The following is a 14446-nucleotide window of genomic DNA, read 5'->3' as shown; positions in this document are numbered from 1 at the left end:
TGTTTAGCCTAACCTTTTGTATTTCGCTGTGCTGATTTCCTACTTAACTCAGAAACACAAGTACCCCCATGTCCCTAAAGCACTTCACTGTGAGAGCTAACACAGAGACACACATAGACACACAGCACACAAAATGTCCTGTCCCAGGAGTGTAGGTTTCCTGTTGAGTGGGATTATACAAGGCGGTAACCATACTTCCATATTAATCTCTCTCTCTCTCTCTCGCATGCACACACACACATACAATATTATTCACTGAATATTCATTGCAAGCTGTTTCACTCGAGGTCTGTCCAAATGTGTGTCAGTTTGTGTGTGTGTGTAGACCCTAAATGAATAAATAAACAGGTAAGCCCCTTTCGCCACATTCTCAAACCTACCCATTTAATTGTCAATTGTTTTATTATTCCCTTTTTGCTTCATATAGACAAAGAACACACAAACACACACTGGGATAATTAAGGCAGAGGGCTCCTGCATGTATGTTTTACCGTGTAAAACATAGAAAAAGGCAAAACCATGAGCTCTGTCCTGCTGTGTTTTCTTGTCTTTTTTGGTCTTTTTGGCCGTCTGTCTCTGTCTCTTTATACATGCGCACATATACACAGACAAATATCACACAGCTGACCCTGTGCGTATCCAGCGACCTAAGACGCATACAAATACAGACTGTCAGAAGAGATTAAACAAGAGGAAAAATGTGGTGCCTTTGTCTGACATTCTACTGTATATGATGTACATCACTGAGTTTGTGTGTGCGTTTGAGTCTATCCCTATGTGTGTGGCTTGAGACAGTCCAGTTGGCTTCAGGTGGCAGACTGCCTGCCGCAGCTGTAGTGGTTTAACGGCTCTTACTGGAGGATTAGCGGCTCAGTCTGAGCCAGGCTAGCGGCCTTGTCAGCAGCAAATGTTTCACGACAGCTGGCAGATGACAGAACGGTCTGTTTTACTCCAGTAAGCACTGTCTAAAAAACAAAAACAAACAAAAAAGATAAGTTCGCCTATGGATTAGTGCAAAAGTTTAGCCAACTTCTCTGAGTTATTGTCAGAAGCCAATAAAAGGGCAAAAGAGATTGAGTACAAGAATTAGAAATATTTTAGTTTATTCATTTTAAACTATCTAGTCAAACCCACCGAGAGAAAGACAAAATGGGGCAAACATCATATACAGTGGTATATAAGGACAGATGCATAAAGTGTTAAGGACTATTAGTACTCTCTGAATTTTTCTCACATTAAAATTGCAGTAACTGTGAAGAACCAAACAAAAGTTTGTTTCACAAGGACTCAAAGAATGAGGTGCTTGTTTTTACATTGCAAAGGCCTTCACCCACAAGGCTAGAGGCAATGTCCTGTTTTACTGTCACTTTTTGTGCAATTTGTGGATTACTGGTTTGACAATATTTCGTTAAAAATATTCCTGCTTGATTAGTTTTAATTAAGAGAACGATTTGTTTAGGGTCTCATAATCTGGACTAATAAATGTATAAAGGTATATCAAATCTGGTTTAAAACATTGATGGTCATAATGACTGAGTTGATCAGTTATCCTGTTATGGCCGTCTAGTTCCATTTCGCATGTTAATTTAATTTTTTAAGTAAGCTTTTTATTGGGAATAACTGAAGTGTAGATGCACAGTTTTTCTTATGGACATACAAAAAATAGGCCACTGCAAAAAAGGTCAAATCAATCACTTTTTCATGGCATAGAAAAAAAAACCTAACTTGAAAAATAATTACTTTATTAAAAAAACAACATAAGGTCAAGTCCAATAAGTGCTGCAGGAAAGCATGGTAAAGAATCAATCTCAGTAACTGCAGGGCATTGAATGCAGCCATCATTATTACCTGTGTTTTTCCTGCTTTGATGTACGAAAATGCCTGCAGTAAAAAAAACTGAAGAATTTGTTCAAAATAATTCACATTTTAACCAACTTTTTCAATTACGAAAGTATGAAAAAATCCAAATAAAGTCTAGGTGATAAAAACAGAAAAATAAGCAACACAAGACAAAAACTGAAACTAAGAGAACATCTGGTGCCCGTTACCTTGTTTTGTATGGCTGCCTGATGAGGCGCAACCAGACGCCAAGGTAACGACAGACACCAACACCTCGTTAGGCCCTCGTTAAGCTCGTTAAGACCCCACTCGTTATGTTTCCCTGATAATGAGGCTGCTTGGAGGTGACTGAGCTGTGAAGGGATGTGGGAATGGGTGGCTTGCTAATGCAACAAGCTTACACATGGCCTTGAATAGAGAGGGAAAGCAATAAGGAAGGGGGACTCATGAGGCAGACAGAAGGGAGATCAAGTTAGAGTTCCAGTTCCAGTTGCCAATCTAAACTAAACTGTCTTTTACTCTTACTCTTGATCTTAATCTTTTTGGTGGTGCTTAATTTCACCAAAACTGAAATTCCCCACCAATCCAGAAGTCCTAATAAGATGCTGCTGAAACTCTTGAAGTTCCCAGCATTGCTCTGCCCCAGCTTTACCCATAGCAGAGGTTTATAGCTTATGGTTAAAAAACACCAATGTGAGTGACCATAGTCCCTGGTCCTGTTTTGCTTATATTTCGTATAGCTTCTTTATGGTTTATATTCCAATGCTGTTTTTTTGAGTCTTCTGTTTAAGTTACTTTGACTTTCTGGTTTTATTTAGGTTGTATCAAGTTAATCCCTTTCCCCTCTTTAGTTGTAATAATTAAATTTATTTTAGTAGCCTTTTGTGCCTTGCCCTTTGTATTTAATTAAACTTCCCTTGTCTCATCATCCTTGATTAGTTTAACCCGTGTTAGTTTGCCACCTGTTTGCACTTAGCGGTATGTCTCCTAAACCTGTATGTCCTGTGTGCTCTATATTTTTTTCTTTATTGAATTCTTGACTCATTGGGTTCCCTGGTTTGATCTTTTTTCTTTCTTTTTACTCAGAAACGTTAAGAAAGCTACCTTTTCTCTTGATATAAGAACTTCATCCACATATACCTGTTTTCACCTTGGTGAAGGAAAGAAAGACTGAATTTTCATAGTTCCTTGGTTGATAATTGTGTGCTTCTATCATTTCAGTTAAGTTGTTGGCTTGTGTTATGTGTCTGAAATACATATAATTGTTTCAACATGATCCATTTTACATAATTGGGCAAATGGGAATATACGTACACACAGTGGTGTCCTTTGGAATGACTTGCAGGTTTTTGGGTATAAAGTCTCCTTTATGCTTTTTAAAATTATTTCTACAGTGCTGTGGTGTATTTTTTTTGCTGCTGGAACATTTTTATGGAAAATAGCCATTTTATTGTGTTTGTGTTTTTCTTCACAGATAAAAGTGAAGTAGAGATAGTCTGTTGCCTCATAGGTTATTCTGTTTATTTTGGCTAGTGTGGAGAGGTTTAAGTGTCCCCCTGTAAGTCACAGATGCATTCAATTATAAAGGCAAAAAAAACAAACAAACACATCTTGAACAGACTACAAACAAAAGATTTTATGCCAGTGAAAAATCACTGCAGCTCGAGTAAACCTAACAGATGTCCTCTTCCAGGACTCATTGATTATACATGCTTAAGCAGGATGGTTACTTGGAATGAAAACCAAAAAACAAAAGCTTAACACTCATTGTATCTTTAATATAAATGTGGTTTTAATTTCTCAAATTTATGCTAATAGCATTTATTAGGGTGGTGCACAGTCCCATAGAAGGAGTCAGCTGACGCAGATGTCAACAAAGCCTCCTGTCAGTGCTTGGAAACAGTTCTCACATGTGATTGACATTTCTATTATTAGCCCTTATAGATAGGATTTATTTTAGGACTAGTGTTTAAATCTGGAGAACAAACATACCTTCTGTAATAAGAATGAATTCTTTAGAAAATAGTTAAAAAAAAAAAAAAACCTATTAAAATTTCTAGATCCACATGTTTATTTTGTAAATTCAGACCAGTTGGGACACAAATACACAGGAAGCAACAAATTCTAATGTTTACAATATTTATGATATATTTTACAGTGTGTCCTTTGCCCTGTGATCGCCTTGCCTGAATGGGTTCACTTCCTTCCACAGTTCAAAGACATGACAAGTCAATGTATTTTTACGCACATTTAAAAACAGGACAGGTTGACCAAAGTGATATAGATACAGATATCTATCTCTAGCTCTAGAGACATACCTATTTATAGAGAAAGAGATATCTAAAGAGAAAGATCTATCTATATATATATCTATATGTAGATACAGCTCAATCCATGACAACTACTATGCTCCGGCATCCCACCATAACCCTGGATTAGAAAAATGGAAGACATGGATTGATGGAGTCACATATACAAAAGAAACAGGAAAAGAAAAAACAAATACCCTGCATTCTCTCTCAAGCGAATCCCATTCTGCTCCAAAAATGTTGAGATTCTGGCTCTGGAAAGGCCAATCCACCAATGTTTTTCTATGTAAGTATACTTTACTGCATTAGCAGTCTGTTTGGGATCATTGTCTTTCTGAAAAGTAAAGCTATAGCCATTCAGATGCTTTCCAGATGGTATTGCACTCTGGATCAAAGCCTGATGATATTTGTCTGTGGTCATAATACTATCAGTTTTGACAGGTTCCCCAACAGCGCTCTGTAAAATCCATCCCCAAACTGTGACAGAGCCTCCACTGTATTTTACAAATAGCTGTTGATACTGTTGTACCTCTCCGCCTGACCTTTTATTTTTTAAGACCTGGTGGACTGATTTTCACTCCAGTTCTTGTGTAAATTGCCATACCCCAACCCTTATTTCGCTTCCTTAAGAATGCCTTGTTGACCAACCTTCAAACGGAAATTTCTGATGAGGCTTTTTTGGACAGTTGATGGATCGACTTGGTCAGGTACAAGGACTGGAATGAAAATGAATGAAAAAGCATTGATATTCAAAGAAAAACTTAAGAGATGTTCAGAAAGCCTGAAGAATTATTGGTCAAGACCACTTTAAAAAATGTGAAAAAAGTTGGCTCCCTGGAAGCAAAATATAAAGAAATAAGAGGTGACTAAGTACTGCAGTTTATGTTCATAATGAGCGTTGGAGAAATATGAATCAATTAAATATTATGTTTTATGAGAGAAATTCATGAGCAAATTGTAGTAAAAAATGTCTCTCTACTTTTTTATGTTAAACATCCATCCGTCCGTCCTTTCCTCTATTCCAAACATCCACCCAATCCATCCAAAATCCAAAAAAATATTTAGCTTTTAAAACAATAAAAAGAAGCAAAAACAAAACAAAAACAGAAGATAAAAGGTTTGTGTTCAGTTGTCATCCTGCACCTTTGGACAGTGTGGCAATTCAGTTAAGTAGTGCATAGTAAATTTGTGATAAGAGTGTTTTCAGTGCAGGTCTCACTTTGGGCCTCGGTGTAAGTATTAATGTGAGTTTCTGTGTATTTGCCTGTGCCACTCTGTGGCATTACAAACTGTTTTCATTGGTGTTTAATGTGTATATAAGTGTCTTTTTTTCTGTGTGCATGCCTATGTGTGGGTGAAGCTGAACAAACAAAGCTAGTTTCCTCTTTGATTGTGTTCACAGTGTCAAGCACTCAGTCTGTAATTAGCACACAGACAGCCATCTGTCCAAACAACCAGCTCAACAATTTCTGTCCTGCTTACTTTCACTGATATCACAGCATCCATCCATCCCAAACTCTCTCTTATTTGCTCACTCTTCTCTCCATCTGCCTGTCTGTCTCAGTCACTATACCTTCATCTCGCAGTTTCCTTGTTCCTCTACCTTGTTGTTGTTTGTTCGCTTTATAATTCCATCTGTATGTCTTCTTTTTCTAATTTCCAATCTTTACCAATCTTCCATTTGGATTAAAGAGAGAGAGAACTTTATCCAAAACATTAAATCAAGCTTAATAGATTGATCCTTTCCTGACAGGTGGTCAGTGTGCTCTACAGACTCTTTTCTCAACAGACTCTTCTCTGTGTGCGGTTGCCGTCTTACAGCGAAGCTAAAATCTGAAGAAAATCTAATTTATATTCAAGCTTAGCAAACTGAAAAATCAATGATATACTTCTTTCCAACCTTCTACATCAAACAACCTGCTTTACACATTTAGAATTTCTGTGGCCTATGTAGATAGGAAATCAACAAAGAAATAAAACATCTATTTTATCTAAGAGGTATTCTCAACTTTTGCTTTCGTTTTTTCAGAATGAAATGTTACATCTGTGGAGCTTATTTTAAAGGCACTTTGGAAAATGCTGTCAGACCAATGCAAACTCTGTTCTTACTGCTGAAGGTAATCACTATATTCCCAGCTTGCCTTTATCTTTGTTTTGCATTGTTTTTGTCTATTTGTGGACACTGTTGTGGTGTAGTTAAATCAAAACTACTCTTTTAGTCTTCAACCTGGACTTCTTGTTTGTATTAGCTTTTCCTAAAGAAAACTGTTAAAAAAGGGACAGTTGAGGTTGAATGTTTATCTCACTGATCTAGGCAGTGGTTTATATAGTGGTTTATATAGTGGTTTATATAGTGCCAGTGATCTCAAGAAACCTTTTATAGTGTAAAGACCCTACAATACCCCATGATGGTGAAGTTCAGAATCACTTTTTGAATTTTTTTATATAGATTGCTCTGAACTCTTTCCTTTGTAGAACTATTCTCCTAGCAACCCATGAAAAAAACACTGATTATAAACTAAAGCAAATTATACCCAGTGTGTAACAAAAAAAAGAAAAAGAGGAAAAAACTTCATATATCAATGCAATCTTGAAAACTAGTTTTCAAAAAGTAACATATCATAATAAATTGCAGTACTTTGTGAAATTACTTTGGGGATGATACTATAAAATGTACTTTTAACTTTGAATCAAAGATTTAAATAACCAGATAACAACTGTAGAAACTAATTTCCCTGCAATCTGCCTCACTGTGTTACTCTAATGACTTTAAATTAGAAGAGAACCTTTGTTTAAATTTGCTCAACAAGCTTTTTCCATTTTTGTCTTAATTATGAGATATATTATCATTCTGCGATTGCTGCACCAATTTAGGACATCTGTTGTCAGCATATTCTCTACAGCAAGTCAGTGTATATCATTGTGGAGGAAACCTTTGAGAGATTTGTATAAAATGTGAAATAAATCACAGCAAATGGAAGGCAAAAAATAAATAAATAAAAAAATCTGGCAGAATAACATTGTGCCGATGCAGTTAATAATTGCAGCTTTGGGTTCCTATTGCGCACAGAGTGCAAGCTCGCATAGAAACACACACAAATACACACACTCATAGGGGAAATGATCCAATATGACAATAATGTGTTAGTCTGTGTTTCTGTGCTCCTGTGGGAGACAATCACAGCGAAATGAGTGTAATTAAGTTGCCAGTCGCTGTGTGCTTCTGTTGAGAATTAATATTTACTGGCCATGTTTGTGTGTGTGCTGTGTGTGCATGCATGTGTTGGTGCGTATGTGTGCAGGTAAAAACTCATATTAGCATCTTCCCGATTAGTCACCTCCCACTCCCTCTCAGGTGGCAAACATCGGGGGCCTCCTGGGTAATCTGCCCAGCAAATTGGATGTTTGAATCACTATCCAGTTCAGGACACTGTGTGCCTGCGTGTGTGCGTTTTTGCATGTTTGTTCAGATAACTGAAAGCTATCCAGCAGAATGTGTACATCTGTGATACATTGAAATTTGTGGTGCCTTTCACTCTGACTGATTCTCTCTGTTCAGTCCTTAACCCTGTTTTCATGTGTCTGGATCTATTTATGTGTAAGACTTTAATTGTGCGCCCGTGTTGTGTGCTTAAAAATCAATAGAGTGCTATTTACTAACACTGAGAGAAAGTAGTCATTATCAAAGTTATTTACTGCTGTTTTTACAGAGCCTCTGCCTTTCCCTCGTACAAGATAAAGTCAAACTTTATACAGAATTTTGTTGTTTAGCATCATGACACTAACCACATTATTTACTATCAATAGGATTTCCTTTAATACAAATGGTACAAAACTTTACCTAACTACTAACATCTTGGTAGCTCGATTTTCACTATAAATAACTACAATATCCAACTATCTAAAAACAAACTTTTGAGAATAAGTTATATGGTAACAGTTACTTGGCAACTTTAGATTCATTAGAAAAATACACACTACAATTCTCATTATAAATTATGGGTTAAGCACTTTCAGCAGAACATAGAGAAATTGAAATGACCTTTTCCAGTTCCAACAGCATACAGATGTATTTAATAATGCATGAATAATCATGATCCCAGCTCTCGCAGGGCAAACGGCATGATACACCCTGGACAGGTAGCCAGTTAATTGCAGGACTAACAAAGAAACAGATCACAATTCATGTTCAGATACTTTTTGCCAGTTTAGATTCACCAAGTAACCTAACAAGCATGTCTTTGGACTGTGAGAGGAATACTTGGAAAGAACTCACGCAGGCACAGGAAGGATATGCAAACACAGAAAGAGCCCAGTCAGCCAGTGGATTGCAACTCCACCAACACCTTCTTGGTTTAAATTAGTTTGTTTGGAAGTTTTTAATGTCAGTAGAGAGTTAAATAAATGTATTTGCTTTCACTGATATCACAGCATCCATCCCAAACCGGGAATAAAATGCAGTGGTTTACACTGTGCAACAGAATTCCACTCTCCTTTCACTCAAATCAGTTAAAAAGAATCTATATTATCTATATCTTTATCTATATTTTCTTCTATTTATCCAGTTTATTCACATTTAGTTTGATAAGAGACACAGAGCAATCCTAATAATCTTAATATGTTGCTACTTTTGGATATGGTCTTTTCATAGTATCCCAAGTATGAAGCATTCAATTAAGGTCAGTGAAGGAAAATAAACCATTATCCATTTTTGCAGTTTCTATTTATTCATCGAAGGCCAAGTGGAGTTGAAGGACACCAATTTCTAAAGTATAAAGGTCACTCAGCACAAGTTGTGCAAGAGCTTAAAAATAGAAACTAAATCCCAATATTTAGTGAATTTACTTGAGCTCATAGAATCAGATGGCTGCAAAACATAACAGTAATTTATGTATTCATAGATGAGTAAAAACAACTTAAAAACACTGATTCTTCAATGAAGAGTGTTGTTACAGATTTCTGTTATTCTTTCAGTAAACAATATCAGCATGCCTTTGTGGTTTATGAGCATATACTGCATGAAACATGCAGAGATTAGGATGGCATAAAGAGAAACATTTAGAAAACCTTCTATGATATTGCTCTAAATCTCTTGCCCACCAAATGCACATTCGTGAAGTACTTCACACACACACACACACACACACACACACACACACACACACACACACACACACACACACACACACACACACACACACACACACACAAACAAACAGGCTTTTATTCAAAAAGACGGGCCTAGAGAGAGAATAGTGTAAAGACAGACAGACAGACACAGATTGAAATCAAAAACCTGCAATGGTGAATATCAACATTTGCTGACAGCAGGGGCTGGGAGCATTTTCTAAGGCTTTAAGCACAGAAATATCCTTAAAATGATATTGTGAATCTGGAGGGATTGCTCATTGAAGTGGTGAAAAGCCTCTCATAGTGGCTCCTCTCTGTGGTGCAGTCAAAATCTGGTGTCAAGATCTGGGGAAAAAAAAAAAAGCAGGAAGAAGACTTGGTGCATGTAAAATGCACCTGTGTTCAGTCTGAGACCTGTGTTTTAAAAGACTGGTGTTCTGGTGCTTTTACACTCATGAGGCACTTCCATTAATTCTCTATATATTTTGTTACTGTGTTATTGTGGATGTATTAAGCCTGACTTGCAGCTGATTGCTTAGTTTTTGTTCTAAAAAGGATGGCATAATTTACATCTTTATAAATATTAAGGTGTGGGAGTTTGACAAATCTAAATGTTTGTGTTGAAACATAAGAAAAGATGATAGAAAAGTAATGTTAAGTATAAAAGCTTTTCATCAATTTCCTCCGAGCAAACGAACCCATCAGAGGAGCAGAACAGAGCATCTTAGTGAGTCATTTGAAGATTAACAGTCAAATAAGTCTTTTATGCAATAAATACAGTTAAAATGAATGTATCTGAAAACATATCAGTGGGACTGTCATCTTGAATCAGCAACCACTTGAGTGTATCAGGCACCGTATAATGGTTCGTAAAAATAGCACCACTCAATAAAGACTTTCAGAGCCTGTTATATACGATGGAGATTGGTTTGAGGAACACTTTGAGAATTTAAGCTTAATTCTGTACTGATAAAGAGTGTTGTAATATTAAATGTATAAAAATATAAAGCAGTCTCTTTGGAAGAACGCAGATCTCCAACACTTTATGACTTTGTGGTACAGTAGCTATCAGTGCTGGTCAGCTGGACTCTTTCGTTGTGGTGTTTGCTTGTTTTCTATGTACCTAGCTGGGACGTGAAAGTGAAATAAGAGAGCTAGACTAGGAGTTCATGAGCTTCTGGCATGCTTGCAACATATTTGTTTAAACATTTATTTTATTATCCTGAAATTTATTATCTGGCAACCTAGTTTATAGAATACCAAATCATCACAGTGGAATAGGATATAGTGTAATTGCATGCATACATGGATATAACTGAGAATAGCATACAGAAATTGTAGATTATTAATAAAATAGAAAACAGAGGTAGTCCTATAGTATGACCTTGATTCACATGACCTTGTGTCTATGTGTCTATTAAAACCTAGAAAGATAGAACGAAAAGCCGAGGTAGTATTACCCGTGTTTTTCCTTTTCTTTTTTTCCATACCTCAGTTCACAGATCTTGGTCAGAGAACTTGTCCTCAGTTTTGGCCTCTTATGTACAGGAAGTAAATCTATCTCTCACTTTGGCGATAATCTGCTGTCTCTCATCTTGTTACTCCCTTCTACTCTCTAGCTCTTTCTTCCCACCTATCACTTTCTCTTCTCCATTCCCAGCCTCCTCATTATTCCCTCCCCATCATCCTTACCTCCCTCCTTCTCCTGCACTCTAGTCTCACTTACAGTAATTGATAGTGCCTGGTGCTGTTATTTCATCCAAAGGGCCCTGTAAACAAAATCGTCACTGACAGAACCAATATGGAAATCGTGGGCAGTGAGACCACGAGTTATGGCCCGTATCATGGTGTGTGTGTGTGTGTCTCAATTTTAGCGTGTGCATGACACAGGAAGAAGAGTTGTTTTGTGCTTTTATGTTCATGAGTGTGAGTGTGTGTCTGTGTGTGCTTGCCAGTGACTTAGTTCTGCGTAATAAACTCTAGTGCAGGGAGTCATTAAGTAAGCGTGTATGTGTGTGTGTATGCTTTTGTGTGCGTGATGGGGAGGGGTCAAGGCCAAATTGACATCAAGTGGTCTAAATTAGCCCCACTTGTCTTCATTGATTTACGGTGGGTGAGTAAATTGCATCTGTAGTGGGAGAGAGAAAGTGGGGAGGAGCTCGGGGTTTCTTTGTAATTGATCTTGCCGTGTGTTTGTGGTGACATCATGGCACAACACTCACATCTAACCTTTTGCTTGCTTGGAACATATACTTGGACAGGGGTTAAGGGAGCTCTAAGGCAATTTAATTTATTACCAGTTGTAGTAAAAAGGCCGGTATTGTTTTCACCTTGTGAGTGTGTGAGTCTGAGTTTGCACAATCATAGCAAAATGTGGATTTGAAGACACCTTAAGCAATGGGAAAATTTTTCAGTTGAAATTATCTTCAACACAATAAAAAAAATCCACCCTCAACACTTTACAGGTGTGTAGCTGGAATGTAATTGTTTGAATTATGAACAAGACTGGCCCATGGGTACTAATTAAAGAGCTCAGTGGGATAGCAGAAATAAACATGGTTAAAGCCTGGTTTCCATCAGTAATTTTTCCTTTTTATGACAACTGCACAACCACAAGTTATTATTAGACCTATGGTCACTAGCTGTCCACTAAGCATCACCTCAGGTAATTCAAGCTGCTGAACCAGACTGTTTTAGGTACCATAGGGTGAGGGGCAGGCTGTCACAGAGCCAACACAGAGAGAGAGACAATCATTTACACTCACATTAACACCTATGGGCAATTTAGACCACTTAACCTAACCCCACTAACAGCAACTCTTTGGACTGTGGGAGGAAGCTGGAGCCCCCACAGAGAAACCACGCAGACACACGGGGGTAATATGCAAACTCCAGGAACCCAGGACTTTCTTGCTTTGAGGCAACAGTGCTAACCACTGTGCCACCTTGCTGCCCCAGTATATATTTATATACCATGTTTATAAAGTGTATATATAGTATTATAGATACACTACTAACATGCATGGGTGGCACCGCATCCATCTTTGAATGTGTCTTCAGTTGCAGTCAACACAGTTTTGTGAGTGTTCCTTGCATGGTTGTAACAAGTAACTGTAACAAAAACAGACATACGCCTGCCAATGTACAAAAAGCACTTGTTCCAGCTACAGTAACCATCTCACTGACAACATTTTGCTGTGATTTAACACATGCAATCACACAAAGTGAAAACAATACACGCAACATTACTGAGGCTAGTAGCAGATGTTTATGAAGTTTTTTGTTAAAATCTGGAAGGTACAATTAATGTTCCCTCTTTACAGTAAGTGATATGCTACTGAACTGCTGAAGTGTACAAAGGATCTTACTACCCAAAGAATTATGTAGCCATTTAAAATATATTTTGCAGTAGACAGATCCTTTGTGTGAACGTGTTTACCTTTACTATATTAAAGCAAATTACTTTTGACAAGTGCACACATGTTGTAAATCCACAAACATTTACAAACACAGTTTACCAATATAAATCATGTCTTTGCAATATAATTAATGTATTTTGTTTAAATAAGAAAACTATATTGTTATAGGGAAGGTGTTCTAAAGAATAATTTACAACCAATGAATATTATGTCGCTTTTCAATTTGTTGTATACCATTTCTTTTTGTAGGGTCTTCTTCATAAAGTCCATAAGAAGAAAAGCTAGTCAGAGTAGCTGTACAAAAAAATGAATAAGGAAAATAGGATACTTAGGATAGAGTAAAAAAGTAGAAAAAATTAACTTATGGTGAGACTATTCATGGCATAAAAGTATGTAGATAATGTGTTATCTACGTACATGTGTTAGATAATGTGAATAGTTATTTATTAATATACATATTTCTTCATATACATATACATAAAGTGTTATATTATGTGTATTAATAAATAACTATTCTAATGATGGGAGATGAATCAGTGCCAAATACCACATTACTTGAGCAACTTTACAATGTGTATTCTAAGATTGGGGCTTTAAAATACATAAATTAAAACCAGATACAAATGATAAAATTGAGAAGTGAACAATACATAAATAATAAAAATGCCAAACTTGAAATACAGGACAGAACAAACAGCACAGAACAACAAATTTTCTAATAATAGTGCAATAAAATATCATTAAATATCAAACGCTAGATATATGTAGAAGAAATTCACTTTGTTATATATACTGGCTCAAAAAGCAGTGCACTCAGTTTTTAGGCACTGGATGGTGAACCCAGAAAAAGTTAGAAAAAGGTATTTTCAAATTAAAATTAAGACAAAAATTAAATAAATAACATAGGAAATGATCTCTGAAATGATCTTTCCATAGTCTCAACCTTAAACACTGTGAGTCCAGATTACCATGGAAGAAATATAGTATAGAAATAGCCATTACATGGCGATACAATCAGATATTTTCACCAAAATAAAGTAATAAAAAAAACTTGTCACTTATAGGTCAAATATCTATATATTTGTGACCTTGCAAATACATTAACTAAGACATTTTCTTCATTTTGTTGCTATGAAACTTGATCTGCAATTAACTTGCAGCATTTTTAGCTACAATTTAATTGAAAATAAAAAATAAATCCTGGGAGATAGGATCCCTGTAACCTGTGCACAGTTGCTAGTAAACCTTTCAATTCATTCTTTGTGTTTTATTTTCCACATTTCAGGAGGCCATTTTTGTGCATGTTTATCGTGTATGTGTACAACTCTGTCCCATTTCAAATTGAACATGAGCGTTATGTCATGCATCACAGAGTTATTGATTTCTTACAGCACACACGTGTGAGCATGCTCAGACATATTACTGCTCCTATTTACCATGCCCGAAAGTCATCTTCCCAGGTATAAACGCAGCAATAGAAACTGGATGAGCTGAGACAGAAAAACATTCTAGGTGTCTATTAGTGCACCATGACAACACACATATTAGCAACATACACAAATACACAAACATACTCATCCCTCACCTGCTCATCTCATCTCTTCCCTGACCTTACCTGAATAAAAGAAAAAAACAAACAACAGCGAAAAAAATATACATTTCCGACACACTTCCTCACACTTTGTCTGAGCCTAAGCTATCACCACATGTAGGCCCATGAGCTTACAAACGCACACAGAGACACACACA

The sequence above is a fragment of the Aulonocara stuartgranti genome, assembly GCF_965226115.1.
Source record: "Aulonocara stuartgranti genome assembly, chromosome: 12".
Lineage (NCBI taxonomy): Eukaryota > Metazoa > Chordata > Actinopteri > Cichliformes > Cichlidae > Aulonocara > Aulonocara stuartgranti.
The sequence above is the reverse complement of the archived record's forward strand: the minus strand, read 5'-3'. Positions refer to the sequence as shown.